The sequence below is a fragment of the Sitophilus oryzae genome, unplaced genomic scaffold (assembly GCF_002938485.1).
Source record: "Sitophilus oryzae breed Bouriz unplaced genomic scaffold, Soryzae_2.0 scaffold_1588_pilon_pilon, whole genome shotgun sequence".
NCBI classification, from domain to species: domain Eukaryota; kingdom Metazoa; phylum Arthropoda; class Insecta; order Coleoptera; family Curculionidae; genus Sitophilus; species Sitophilus oryzae.
Genome location: NW_022146267.1, coordinates 1084224 through 1099616, shown reverse-complemented (window position 1 = coordinate 1099616; position 15393 = coordinate 1084224). Strand labels below are relative to the sequence as shown.

The following is a 15393-nucleotide window of genomic DNA, read 5'->3' as shown; positions in this document are numbered from 1 at the left end:
ACGTGAATTTCATAACCTATTGCTGACTTATGTCAACCTATTTTTCTATGTCATTATTCTTACAAGGGAAATGTTGAAGACGCTGCTCAGCATATTCGATGTTTTGAACAATATTTATAGCTACCAAGTCGTTAATTATCAATTACTTATTGAGTAATTTATTGAAGAAGAAATAGTTTTCAGTAAAGAGCAAGAGAACGCACAAATTCACAGTTACAGTTGGGGGTTGGAAACTTTGGTGATACACAGCAAAATAAAATACTAAATCACCACAATACACCAAACACTTTTACTTTTACACTGGATGCACGTTTCGCTAACCATGTTAGCATCATCAGCAGATGATCAAGACTAATCTAAAATATACAATTTGAGCAATCCAAAATGATAAAACACCTCCACTGGAAAGGTCGGGTATTTATGAAAATTCTTGTAAAGATTGTAAACAGAAATATGTTGGGCAAACTAGAAGATCAATATTAACTAGATTTAAAAAACATTTAGCTCAGATAAGATATAGTAGACCGAATAAATCTTGCGTTGCTGAACATATTGTTGATAAAGAACATTAAGTCTCGAGAAGATCTTAATAATTTAAAATTAATTAAACAAGTCTATAATCATATACAAACTAAAATATATTGGAAACTGAAATTGAGATCTTTGAAAGGACTTTTTTACCGCAACCAGTTATACACAAATTTATTAGTTCTGTGACGAAGCACCGGTCGCGCTTGAGGCGAAAATATTTAGGCAGTTCAAATCAAATCAAGTCAGTTCTAATCAAATAATATGTACCGTCAAAAATCGAAAAAAGTTTACTGGAATTTTAGTGATTATTTAAACTTTTTATTAAAAACAATGATGGAATCAGGCCGTAAACCCTTTCATAAGTATGTTGTTCGATGCCGGATTTGTTTTCCAAAAGACATACATTCTCGAAGAACGATCCTACATTATTTCAAAAGTGATATCAAGTGCGAAACCTTAAAATGGAAAATACAACACAGCAAGATATTTAAAAGATTTATAGAGTTTGTGATTTACATTTTTGTAATCAAGATCGTACCTGGAATAAAAAGAGTTTTAGAAGTTAATTCTAAAGTTTTTATATACACCAGTTCATATGGGTAAGTATATGCATTTAGATAAATAAAGAAAGTTTTCAGATATTTTGATCTAATAAAACTAAAATAATCTTTTAGATGATCAACCTACTGGTAATTTGGTGTCCGGTGATGTCGATCCAGGTACAAACCCTGTATTTAAAGACAAACATTTGTTGTAGAACTTGTTGGTGGACCACTCTCTCGTTGGTATTAGACATGTACTGTTACCTGAGATATAAGCAGTAACTGAAAAGGGTAGGTACCTACACCATAGGCCAAATTAATGTCGCAAAATATTCAGTAATGAAGATGAACATTATTTAAAAAAAATATCGTATCAACTTTATAACAAAAAATATTTTAAGTGAGCTGTAAATAAACAAGATATAGCACTGGCTACTTTAATTTGACAGAGAGTGATTCAATTATTAGATATTCCAAAGTTTATTAAAAATGTTAATATGTATTACGAATCCAAACTGAATTGGGTTTATTAAAATTATCGTTTTAGATTTTTTAAATTGTATCTATCATTTTAGAGAAAGGATCAGATAATCCTAATCAGGAATCTTCCAGAGTGCAGATGATGCAGTTTTTGTGAGTGAGGTATAAGGTCTGTCTCTTGTAAGACCTCTTTTAAGAATTTAACCCAGGCAGTTGTTTACAACCAAGTTAGGTAAGAATTAAAAAATATAATAAGTGGAGCATACTACTCAAAAATGTAAATTTGCTTTATTAGCAATTGTTTTTGAATCCTGCTTATTTTTAAAAGGCATATAAACACCATAATTATTTCTTATGAAAAATAATGCTTGTGTTAACTTAAAGACTAAGATAAAAAGTTCATAGCCAATTTCTGTTGAGATTTTAGAGCCCTTCAACGGCATCAACTTTTAATTTTTTCCTCCTATAAACCATACTCGAGGTTTTTTTGATGTGTCACATAATTATACATATTTATTTGTTTCAGATCTCAAGCATAGCAAAGGAATCGTCCAACCTGTGAATTCAGTTTAATTACTGAGATCAAGGATGATGAAAGATTCATTATGATTACACAGAGCTACAAAGAGTTATGTTGAGAATCCAAATTACCATAATGAATTGAGACGAGACAACACCTGGGTGGAAATTGAGGAAAAATGTAGATAAAAGGCATTTTTATATTAACGTTATGAATCCAATATTTTTATCAAATCGTCACATAGATATTTCTCTACGCATAATACTAAAATTAAAAAGGTCAGGTCGTCAGGTTAAAACAACTTTAGTTATCCATCGCGTGCGAAAAACAGTGCTTCGCATGACTTCGGCTTCGGCGGGCTTCGCTCAAGTGCTCATCATGCTTTAAACTTTTGCGAAGCGCCAAAATGTCATTGGATTAATTGCATGTATTTTGATTCTTCGCGTTACTTCGCTTTAATCCGTGGGTCTGCATTTTTATACATAGATACCATTGATCCAATTCACATTTTTTCGCTGCGCTTCGAATAAGTTCGCGACAAAACTTGGTTAGTTGTATTTTATATTATTTAATACTATTGTATTGATTTATAATTATTATTGTATTTATATGAACAAGTTAAGTATAGCAGTGCCGTGCGAGCCTTCGTCTGAAGAAGAAATTTTATTTATTGTATAATTTGTATTATTTACTTTTTGAATAAAGTTATTACTAATAATAATTATTCAACACATTACTATACACACACAGTTAATTATTTTTATTTTATTAACTATAGCTGTTTTTTCTATCTATTTCATATTTTTTGATGAGGATAAGTTAATTCTAAATGAAACGTCACCTGTTTGAGAACAATACGATATAATGGAGCGATGTCGTATTTAGAGTAACTTATTCTTATTAAAAAATAGGAAATAGAAGAAAAATTATCTATTTTCTGTACAAAAAAAATAAATTACGTTCGAAGAATTGATAATAGATGGCGCTAGAGTGGACGCAACAATATAGTTACCTGTAGTTAAAATGTAAAGTTTCCTGTAAAATAAAATCAAATTGTATCATAAGTTGTGTAACGACCCGATGCATGGCGCCACTGAATTCTCCAACAGACGGTGCCATTTCAGTTTCTTATATATTTTAGTTTGTATATGTCTATAATTACAGGCAATTAGATGCATATAAAAGCATCAGAATTAATAAATGTAAAGATAGTATGAACAGAGACGACGGTCCAATTCATTCAAGTTCTTTGTTCCTACTACTCTAGCGGCGAAAATTTAATTGCTACACTCGGTGGGCTCTGACCTGGTTGGCTAGATCTTCCCACGCCCACTAGGTATTGAGCGAGTATATAAACACTCAAATTGTATATTTTAGATTAGTCTTGATCATCTGCTGATGATGCTAACATGGTTAGCGAAATGCGCGTCCAGTGTAAAAGTAAAAGTGTTTTGAGTTTGACAAGCAAAACGATCCTTTAAGGTAGCCGTTTTCAAATAGCTTAGAGCAATGAATATCTCTGTAACTATCGAAATATAGTTACTCATATCTTAGGATTATATAAACTGATCTGAAAGGAAGACAAAAATCCAATAATATACAGAGAGCTTCATTTAAAAATAATCATCCCAGTCCACTCACATTTTTTTGAGTCACCCTATAGAAGTTAAAATATTTTCTTGAAATACATCCTAGTACATACTTTAGGTTTTTAGATAAACAAAATTCCTAAGTTTTTTATTCTAAGAGCTACAGATGCCCGACACACTATTGCCCGACCCTGTATAACTGTATTACTAGTAGCTTACCTGAAATTTGTAGGTATCGTCTGTAACAATAACCAAGTCCTTACATTTGTCCAACGCTGTATAAAGAGCTTGACAGGTTGCGTGTTGTGCCATGATGCGGATATCACTGTGTTTGAGCAAAATCATTTCGTTTACGCATGTCAGCAGATTGGTCGTCTCTATAAGACACTAACAAAAAATATAATTATAAACAATAATGGAGTTGAGGTAATCAATGTATAATACGTTCAAAAAAGCAGCGTCAGCGGTGGCTATAAAATGAAGATCGCTGTAATTTTATATGTAAAATTATATGAGGAATGTCATCGATATTCATTTCCAAGCCAATTTTTGTAATTCAACCTTGCAAGTTGCATGGAAAATTTGCAGCAAAGTGTTAAAATGACATTTAATAATAGCGTTTATTTCCAACAGGCAATTAGAGCCCACTAACAGGAAATACAATCTTAACAATAGGTTGTTACTAAACATTAAATATCAAATTTACAAAAACCAAGAAAAAAGAATTGCAAAAAGAGAAAACTAAACCTAAATCTAAACCTAAATTAATCAATCATAATAATAACAACAATAACAAATTATTCATTATAAATTACTATTATAAACAATAGTTAACCATTAATACCCCCCACCCACCAGTGAGACCAAATGACCCACAGAGCAGTCAAACACATCACAGTCAACGGAGACAGAGTTAAGGTTGCTACACATGGTGAAAATCGGATCCTGAAACCTAACGTTAGTTCTAGCTCCAGGAAGCGCAAAAGTGGTATTCGCTCTGGAGGTAGGTCGTGGCACCCGGAATGGTATCGTTTCCAAAAGAGTTGGGGGAATCTGCAAGACCATTCAGCAGTTTCCACAGGAAAGTTACTGAGTGAATGATCCTTCTCAAGGAAAGTGGTGGCACATCGAACCGAGACAACAGCTCAATGTGATCCACACCTCTAACAGGGTAAACCTCCTCCCTGAACACCAGTTGCTTTAAGAAACGCCTCTGTACTGATTCAAGGGATGCAACATGACACTCATAGATTGGACACCATACCAAAGATCCATACTCCAGCCTTGACCTGACCAACGAAAAATAGAGCAGCTTGAGAGGTTCAGAACCTACGAAGAGTTTACAGTTACGAATAATAAAGCCAAGAAGTCTTGACGAACTCGCAACAATTTGATCAATATGAGTTATAAAGGTTAGTCGGTCGTCAAATACGACACCCAGATCCCTAAACGTTGTCCTTCTAGACAGTATATTGTTGGCAATACTGTAATCAAACTGCACGGGAACCTGGGTTCTATGATATGACACGACACAGCATTTCGAGACGTTGCGGTTCATTCGATTCTGAGTACACCACTGGTTAATTCTATCAATATTGCTTTGCAAGAAAAGACAGTCCTCATGCCCGTCAATCTGCCAGTAGATCTTCAGATCATCGGCATAAGCCAGTTTTAAGCTGGAAATGCTTGTTAAGAGGTCATTTATGAATAAATTGAATAGTAGTGGGCCGAGATTGGACCCCTAGGGAACTCCGGAAGTTGGAGTAAATGTATCCGAGCTGTAACCCTCGACCTCAAAAAACTGAAGACGATCAATGAGATATGAGGACATGAGTGCTGTCAGTCTGTCAGAAAAATTGAATTGGCTACTTAACTTCACTAGCAAGATCTGATGATCGATTTGATCAAATGCTTTGCTGAAGTCAGTATACACCACATCAACCTGACCCCTTTCATCAAGAACTGAACTAACAAAGTGTGACAAGGCACAGAGATTAGTAATACATGATCTTTTAGAATAGAAACCATGTTGGTCATTAGATATTCTGGATCTACACTATAAACGATAATTTCAAACAACTTGGAAAAATTACAGAGTATGGAAATAGGCCGATAATTGTCAACTCTCTGGAGGTCGTCCTTTTTATGAACCGGTAGAACTTTAGCTGATTTCCAGGCAACCGGAAAACAGCCATTCTTCAGAATTAAATTAAAGATGTGGCATAGTGGAAGGCATAGAACAAACGCTCAATCTTTTACAATGAAGCTGGGAAGGCCATCTGGGCCCGCAGTCATTTTGTTCTTAAGGGATCTACTCGCTGTGATAACTTCGGCGGTTATTGTTGGGGAGACATCAACAAGATCAGAGGAGGACAACGAAGGAAAAACATCGTCTGCTTGAGCAGAATTCCTATACGCACTCTGGAAAAAGTTTGCAAACGCTGATACAATTACCTCTGGGCCCCGAAATGAAGCACCAAGGGGGCCGTACATAATTTCAAGACGTTATAATGGTTTTAAAACATTTTTATTTATTAATATAAAATTATTCAATATCGTTATACAGGGTCCGGCAATAGTGCGTCGGGCATCTGTAGCTTCTAGGATAGAAAAACTTGAGAATTTTGTTTAAGTGCAAACCTAAAGTATGTACCAGGATGTATTTCAGGAAAATATTTTAACTTTTTACAGGGTGGCTAAAAAAAGTGTGAGTGGACCTGGATGGTTTTTTTTAAATGGAACACCCTGTACATTATTGCATTTTGGGATTTCTTTCAGATCACTATACATAACCCTAAGATATGAATAAATATATTTGGATAGTTTCAGAGATAATCAAAAATAAATCGAAAATATATATTTTTCAGCCCTTAAAAAAAAATTATTAAAAATACAAGAACTGTTCTGAAATAAAAACTATATTAGGTATTTACTTTAGATGGTCTGTACTTACTTTGCTATAAATATGAACATCGTAAATCGTACAGGATGTTCAAAATTCTACGCCTGACTTTCTAAATTTTAAAATAATTTTTCTTCCTTTTTTTTAAATTGAACACTCTGTATATTATTTTTTCAATAGACGGAGAATTAAAAAATAAACATTTTTTGTATTTACAGTATTTCAAAATTTTTAACGGTTTCGCAGATATTTGCAGTTTTATATTTCATATGACATTTTCCAGAGTAAATTTTTATCAGTCACCCAATGATTTTTCTCTCGTATTTTACCATTGAAAGCGCCATATCTGCGAAACCGTTAAAAATTTTGAAATACTCTAAATACAAAAAATATTCATTTTTTAACTCTCCATCTAATAAAAAAATAATATATAGGGTGTTCCATTTAAAAAACAAAGAACAAATATTTTATATTTTAGAAAGTTTGGCGTAGAATATTGAACATCCTGTATGATTTACGATTACCATATTTATAGCAAAGTAAGAACAGACTATCTAAAGTAAATAACCTAATATAGTTTTGAGTTCAGAACAGTTCATGTAATTTTAATATATTTTTTAAGAAGGGCTAAAAAAATATATTTTTGATATATTTTTTAATATCTCTGCAACTATCGAAATATATTTATTCATATCTTAGGGTTATGTAAAGTGATCTAAAAGAAATCCAAAAATGCAATAATATAGAGGGTGTTCCATTTAAAAAAAAATCATCCAGGTTCACTCACACTTTTTCGAGCCACCCTATAAAAGTTAAAATATTTTCCTAAAATACATCTAAGTACATAATTTAAGTTTGCACTTCAACACAAAATTCCAAAGTTTTTTTATTCTAGGAGCTACAGATACCCGATGCACTATTGCCGGACCCTGTGTAAGATTAGATGAACGTTATACAATAACTTACGATCAGCTGTTACTTCCAAGAAGTAATAGATATGGTAAAACTCGAACGCAAGTGTTATTTTACGCCGTAAATCGTAAAAATAAAAATACTATTATCATTTACCGATTTATTAAGATATAAAATGTTGACGTGTTGATATTAGACAATTCTGGCAAGATAACGTCATTAAAAGTATTAATAAATTATTTTAACACATGTTTTTTATGTAAAAAAAAATAAAGAAGAAATGTGTCTCAGGTCTTAAAAAATTATGAATAGCAATTTCAATATATAAAAATATTTGTTTGCAATAGCAGTCCAATAGAGAATAATTTAACAAATAAATACTAGAAAGTACATTCAAACAAAAATTTAGAAGAGTTGTACAGGGTGGGCCAAATTCGACGCTTTTAAATGGAAACACCCTTTTTATAGGAGATAGACAAAAACTAATATCGGTGTCTGGAGCTCAATTTTTGTCAAAAACATGATGTTGAAAACCGCATATCGATATCTGTTACCGTTTCGGAGTTACGGGGTGTTTTTCAAAAATATGCATTTCTAACAAATCGCTGTAACTTTTTTGCTATGGAAAATTTTGTATTTTTATGAAAACATTTCCAAAGCACCTTTTTACGTAGAATTTAATGGTTTAAGTATAATTTTTTTAAAATTAATAATTTAAGAAATATCAACAGAAAATTTGATTTTTTATACGGGACACCCTCTATATTTTTAATTTATTGAAAAGAATTTAAAATTACCTTCCCAAAAATATAACACACTTGATATTTTGCTCGATTCCTCTTCGAGATATAGAGTATATAAAAATTCGCCCGCTTTGAATAAGTAGGCTTTGAACGGCTGTAATGCAAAAAAATTCTAGCTGTGAGCATCAATTAAAACGAAAATAATATTTGCTATGAGAGATACAGAATTTTATAACAATTTAAACTACATTTAACTAATATGATAACTTCAGCGTTCAGAGGCGGAGCGTCGTCTTGCTGGAAAAATATGTTTTCAAGTTCCATTAAAGGCATATCATTACTAAGGGGTCCAAAGCCTACTAGTTAAAAGTGGCGAACTTTTAAAAATTCTGTATTTCGAAGAGGATTATAACAAAATATCAAGTGTGCTATATTTTTGGAAAGGTAATTTTAAATTCTTTTCAGTTAATTAAAAATATAGAGGGTGTCCCAAATAAAAAATCAATTTTTCTGTTGATAACTCTTAAATTATTAATTTTAAAAAAAAATATACTTAAACCATTAAATTCTAAGTAAAAAGGTGCTTTGGAAATGTTTTCATAGAAATACAAAATTTTCCATATCAAAAAAGTTACAGCGATTTGTTAAAAATGCACATTTTTGAAAAACACCCCGTAACTCCTAAACGGTAACAGATATTGATGTACGGTTTTCACCATCATGTTTTTGATGACCCACCCTGTACAGGGTGGGTCAAATTCGACGCTTTTAAATGGAAACACCCTTTTCTATAGGAGATAGACGAAAACTAATATCGGTGTCTGGAGCTCAATTTTTATCAAAAACATGATGGTGAAAACCGCACATCGATATCTATTAGCGTTTCGGAGTTACGAGGTGTTTTTCAAAAATATGCATTTCTAACAAATCGCTGTAACTCTTTTTCTATGGAAAATTTTGTATTTTTGTGAAAACATTTCCAAAGCACTTTTTTACGTAGAATTTAATGGTTTAAGTATAATTTTTTTAATGTTAATAATTTAAGAACTATCAACAGAAAAATTGATTTTTTATTGGGGACACCCTGTATATTTTTTATTAAGTGAAAATCACTTAAAATTACCTTTTCAAAAATATATAGCACACTTAATATTTTGTTATAGTCTCCTTCGAAATACAGAATTTTTATAAGTTCGCCACTTTTAACTAGTAGTAGTGTTCTGCTCCTAATGGAACTAAAAAAAAATAAGTTTCCAGCAAGACAAGGCACCGACTCAGAACGCTGTAGTTATCAGCAAATTTTTGCAGCCAATTTCGAGGATAATTGAATAGCTAACCAAGATCCTAGCCGTTGGTCGTCGAGGCCGCCAGACATAGTGCCGGTTATCCTTAGTTGATTTGTCATCTTTGCGGAAGAATAAAGATTGTTATTTTTAAATTGCCGGTATAGTCTAAACAAGAATTAGAAGTACTTGGTTAGGCGAGGGTATCTTTCACCCTCACTGAGTTAATAAATTCCGCGAGAAATGTTCAAAAACGGTCCCGTCTGTCCATAACAGAAGACGGTCGACATGTCGAACACCTGTAGCAAAATGTCATGTCTTGGTTGGCTATTAATTTTTATTGTTATTAGATATAGATTAGATATGTTGATGTTGTTAAATATAGTTTAAATTGTTATAAAATTCTGCATTCTCTCATTGTAAATACTATTTTCGTTTTAACTGCTGCTCACAGCTAGAATTTTTTTGTATTAGAGCCAGCGTCATTCAAAGCCTACTTATTCAAAGTGGGCGAATTTTTAAAAACTCTATATCTCGAAGAGGAATCGAGCAAAATATGAAGTATGCTATATTTTTGGAAGGGTAATTCTAAATTCTTTTCAACTAATTAAAAATATCCATATAAAAAATCAAATTTTTTGTTGATAATTCTTAAATTATTAATTAAAAAAAAATTACACTTAAACCATTAAATTCTGCGTAAAAAGGTGCTTTGGAAAAGTTTTCACAAAAATACAAAATTTTCCATAGCAAAACAGTTATAGCGATTTTTTAAAAATCGGTATTTTTGAAAAACACCCCGTAACTCCGAAACGGTAACAGATATCCATGTGCGGTTTTCGCCATTATGTTTTTGATAAAAATTGAGCTGCAGACACCGATATTAGTTTTCGTCTATCTCCTATAGAAAAGGGCGTTTCCCTTTAAAAGCATCCAATTTAACCCACCCTGTACAAGTTTACCTAAGTAAAAGTAAAAAATATAAAGCTATATACGGTGTTTCCTAAATAGTCTAAGAAATTTCGGTCTTGTAGTGCTTCCTTTCTGATTTACATTTGAGTGTTCAAAATAAAAAAAAAGGAAAATATGGCAATATGTGGGAAACTACTTTTGATATTAAATCTATAATAATATAAATATATTCATCTTCAATTTAGGTATGTGGTTTCCAGGTATAAAGGAAATGTTGCTTTTCTACTTGAACCAGTGGTGTCCATACGAACACAACCCTGGATTATTTGATTGAAATAAATGGTAAACCACTGCTTTTTTCGAGAAAACTTTTTTCTTGATTATTCATCATTTTTTAACAAGATTAAGCTTCATTCAGAACCTCGCAATTAGTATAATAAATTAGTGGTTTCAATTAGCGTAGAAGTTTGTTTCTTTAATTTCAATATAAGCATTCAGAACGTTATAATTAGTTAATCTAAGCTTTAATCTCTTGAGTTTTTCTTGAACATCAAACAGTTTTCGAAAAAAAAAATCAACTACATTGCACCTCAAAATTGCTAGAAAACGAGCATACATGAACATTGAGATGTGCTTTAATTTTTATTAAAACCAGTTCAATGTAATAATTTCAAGAAATCATTTTTATTAAAATTGTATTGACAATCATAAAAAAAATGTTTTCTCGAAGAAAACGCAGTGGGTACCAATTATTTTAGGCCGATTAAATTTGATTTAAAAAAAAAATATCACTCTGTAGATCAAAAAGTTATATTAATACACATAAAAATATTATTTATTTTTAATTGTTCTACTTTTGTAATAAAATACAAAGAATATTACATATATTCTGAAAGTAATATGATAATTTTTTTATAGTATATCGGGTGCGTCTCTAAAGTGGTTCACCCCTATAACTTTTTTATTTTTTTCTGATAAAAAGTCGATATTTAGTATATTACATAAATTAGGATTGATTGACGTATTGAATTGTTTTCGGTCACTTCCTTTTTCACCGGAAATAACTATAACTTTTGATTTTTAAATGACACCCTCGGTATTTTGTTACTTTATTCGATAGAAAATGACACTATCAATAGAATGACATATCATATGTCAACTTTCAATATTTTCGAATATGGCTTATTTGAAAATTTGACTCGAAATACCAAGTTTTCGTAAAATTATTCGTAAAAAAATACTTTTTCCAAGTATATTAAAGAGCCACTCTCGTTTTATTTGAAAAAATTGAGATATGATTAAAAATACGATTTGGGCATCTTTTAACCGGCCAGGATAAAACACTAAAACATTAGACAATCAAATCTATTTTTCCAATGCGTTGATTAAAAATTAGTGTTTTCAACACAGCCATCCCTGTGCTAACCCTGCAGCTAACATCCCTGATTCAAAAAATTCTTTACCAACACAGGATTCCCGATGAATGGCGAACCAGCACCACTATCTTGATGTTCAAAAGAGGAGATAAGAAGCTGCCCTCAAACTATGGAGGCATAAATCTTCTAAGCACCACACTAAAACTTACGACAAAAGTGATAACAACCAAAATAAACGACTTAACATGCTTAGCAGATGAACAGCAAGGTTTCAGATCGGGCAGATCATGCACAGACGCGGTTTTTGTCATAAAACAGATAACAGAAAAATCAATCGAATATAACAAACCAGGGTATATGTGTTTTATTGATTTAGAAAAAGCGTTCGACCGTGTGCAGCTAAGAGACGTTGTACACCTTCTTTACAATAGGCAAATCCCACACAAACTCGTTAAAACCATACAAAACATATATGAAGCGAACCAAATTCAAGCTAAAATTAACGGGGTCCTGACCGAACCAATAAATGTAGGCTGTGGTATCCGACAAGGTGGCTCCCTGAGCCCTCTTCTTTTCAACATGATTATGGACGAAATAATAGGAAATGTACGTTTACTGAAGGGATACAGTATGGGCGACCAGGAAATTACTATTCTATGCTATGCCGATGACGCCGTATTGGTAGCTGAAAATGAGAACGATCTACAGCGCTTATTACATCGATTTAATTGCACTGCCAAATCACTTAATATGATAATATCGACACAGAAAACTAAATGCATGACGACATCAAAAGTACCAGTAAGATGCAAACTGGAAGTCGAGGGCAATGTTATTCAGCAAGAGATGAAGTTTAAGTATCTAGGCATAGAAATCTCAGGATATGGTGATGTAGAAGCGGAGGTGCGAGAACGGACAACGAAGGCAACCACAATAGCAGGATGCCTGAATGATACAATATGGCGAAATAAAAACATTGAGGTGGAGACTAAAGCGAGAATTTACAAGACAACGGTACGACCAATAGACATACACTGCAGAAACGCGACCTGATACAGCGAAAACTAAACAACTACTAGAAACAACCGAAATGAGAGTACTACGCAGAATAGCTGGAAAGACGCTTCTGGACAGGGAGAGAAATGAAAGCATAAGAAGAGCGTGCAAGGTGGAAAATGTAAATGAGTGGGTACTCAGCAGAAAGGAAGAATGGAACGAGCATATCAGCAGAATGGACAACAGAAGGATAGTGAGAGTTGCACGCGACAAATCACCGCTAGGTCGCAGAAGCTTAGGACGTCCACGTAAACGATGGAGCGACAACTTGTCAGTCTGACCGGTAGAGACGACGAAACCAAACAGGCGATTCGCCTAGTATCAAGAAGGAAGAAGAAGAAGAAGAACACAGCCATGGACTCTAGATGGAAATTTAAAATCTAATTTTGTTTTAAGCAATAATATCAAAAGTTGACATATGACATCTCATTCAATTCAGAGTGACATTTTCTATCGAATAAAGTCAAAAAATACCGAAGGTGTCATTTAAAAATCAAAAGTTCTAGTCACTTCCGGTGAAACAGGAAGTGGCCGAAAAGAATTGAATACGTCAATCAATCCTAATTTATGTCATATACTAACATATCAAATCTCGTTTTTTTATCTGAAAAAATAAAAAAATTATAGGTGTGAGCCACTTTTGAGACGCCCACCCGGTATTTTATAGTTTCACTTTAATAACATGCCTAATATTATGCTTAATAAGATAACATAACTAGTATAATTTTACAGATACTTCTTGGAAAGTTGCCCTTATTTTCAAGATAATTTTATGTGAAAAATTTTACAAAATAAAATCAGTACTTTAAAAAAATTAACCTCAAAATATTTTGTTATAATATTTAAAATATTAATAAACCTACATATTATATTGCGTTAATAAAATAAATTGCCAGTATTAAAATAAGAATAAATCATTTCATTAAGCAAACTATTTTAATGAAACCCTAAAACCCATCTCGTATAACCGACTAATGAGGCAATGAAGTTTTACGGCCAGAGCTTCGGGAGCGATATTTTATAGGGATATTTAAGAAATTGGACGATTTTATGAAACCTCTAAAAATGCAGGGGTAATAAACAGGAAAATTACTCCCTTTGACTTCATTAGTAACTTGGTAGTGCAGAGTTACAGCACGCATGGTACATAAAATATGAATTACAATTGTAAATGATAATGCAAGCGTATATGGGGTGTAGGATTTGTTCGCATTGTCTAGACAGCCTGCCTTTAGTAACAATGGTTTATATTTTAAAATACATTCTAACTTAGAATAGAATATATATTTTCTAATATTCAGTTTTACTGGTTTATACCCTGCTGGTCATCCAAACTATATGGTCTGAACTTTAATGCGTGTGAGAGAGAAAAATATAAATGACCGGTTGACAGACAGAGACAAAATCAAAAGCAGCATACAGGGTTGCCGGTTTTTTACATTTGTAGGAAAATGTGTGTAGAAAAATATAAGCTATTTTAAACACTTTCGTGTATACTACTTAATTGAAGATAATATATCTAAGCTAAACAGCTGTAAGTAGCTATTACAGCTGTAATAAAATGAGTAGCTAATAAAGTTTAAAAATAAAATTCCTACCCTAGATGCAACATTTTTCGTAAACGCCTACTTGTGCGGTTTGAAATTTCGATGCAAAATCCGGCAATACCGCATAGAAGAAATGTATCGATCCAATTTTAATCTCTTTTTAATACATTTGATTTTTCATTAAGCTATCTATATCACTGTCTAACACGTTAAAATCCAGACCACGCAGTTTCGATGACCAAATCGGTATATTATTTTCCTAGAATATGACGCAAAAATTTCGCTTTTGTATACAGGGTGAGTCTTAAATAAATGCAAATATTTGTTGGGGTAGTATAGTTCGACCCCAGAAACACATCTATGAAGTTTTTTTGCGAAAAAAAAACTGATAATTTGGAATTTTTAGAATTTTTTTTATTTTTAGTTTCGTTAAAAAACAATATCTTCATAAAGTGAAAATATAGATAGTAGATTCAATCGACAATGAACAAAACCCAGACAAGATCCACTGGTTCTCAAAGTTTAAGCGAAAAATAATTTTTTTACATTTTCACAGTAAAATATCTTAATGAGTTTGAATTTTTGATTCTCAATCGTAAGTTTCAAATAAAATTGTGAGTGAGTTGCTAAACAATAATACGCAAAATAACTTTATTTATATCAGTTTAGATTACTACTAATTCTAGAGAAACTCTCACTGTTTTAAATAACTTTTTTACAGATGAGTAAATTGAAAAAAGAAACCTTAACTCTTAATGCAGTTTCTTTTTTCGCCATATTACTAAATATTTCCAGTCGTTTAATTCGTTCAGGGCATATTATAGAATTCATCAAAATTTGTAATATGCCCTGTATAACAAGGAATAGACAAGAATGACGCAATAGTAGAATCACGCCGAGGATGCACGCAGAGAGGAAGACGCGCAAAGCACAGCATGCGGCAGTAGAGTTAGTAACAAGTGACTGTGCAGAACGTCCGACGCTAGACGAGACGCATACG

General features: G+C 32.4%; 1 protein-coding gene and 1 long non-coding RNA gene across 6 annotated transcripts in view; one reads left to right on the top strand and one right to left on the bottom strand.

The window, feature by feature from the left end:
• The window catches only part of LOC115879817 (high affinity cAMP-specific and IBMX-insensitive 3',5'-cyclic phosphodiesterase 8), a 511035-nt gene that overhangs the window by 89337 nt on the left and 406305 nt on the right, over positions 1 to 15393 (bottom strand). The gene's annotated exons all lie outside the window — the stretch shown is intronic.
• LOC115879820 lies at positions 914 to 2259 on the top strand. The gene is made up of 4 exons (XR_004049763.1): positions 914 to 1130; positions 1206 to 1364; positions 1649 to 1785; positions 2080 to 2259. It is a non-coding gene; the product is annotated as an uncharacterized LOC115879820 (long non-coding RNA).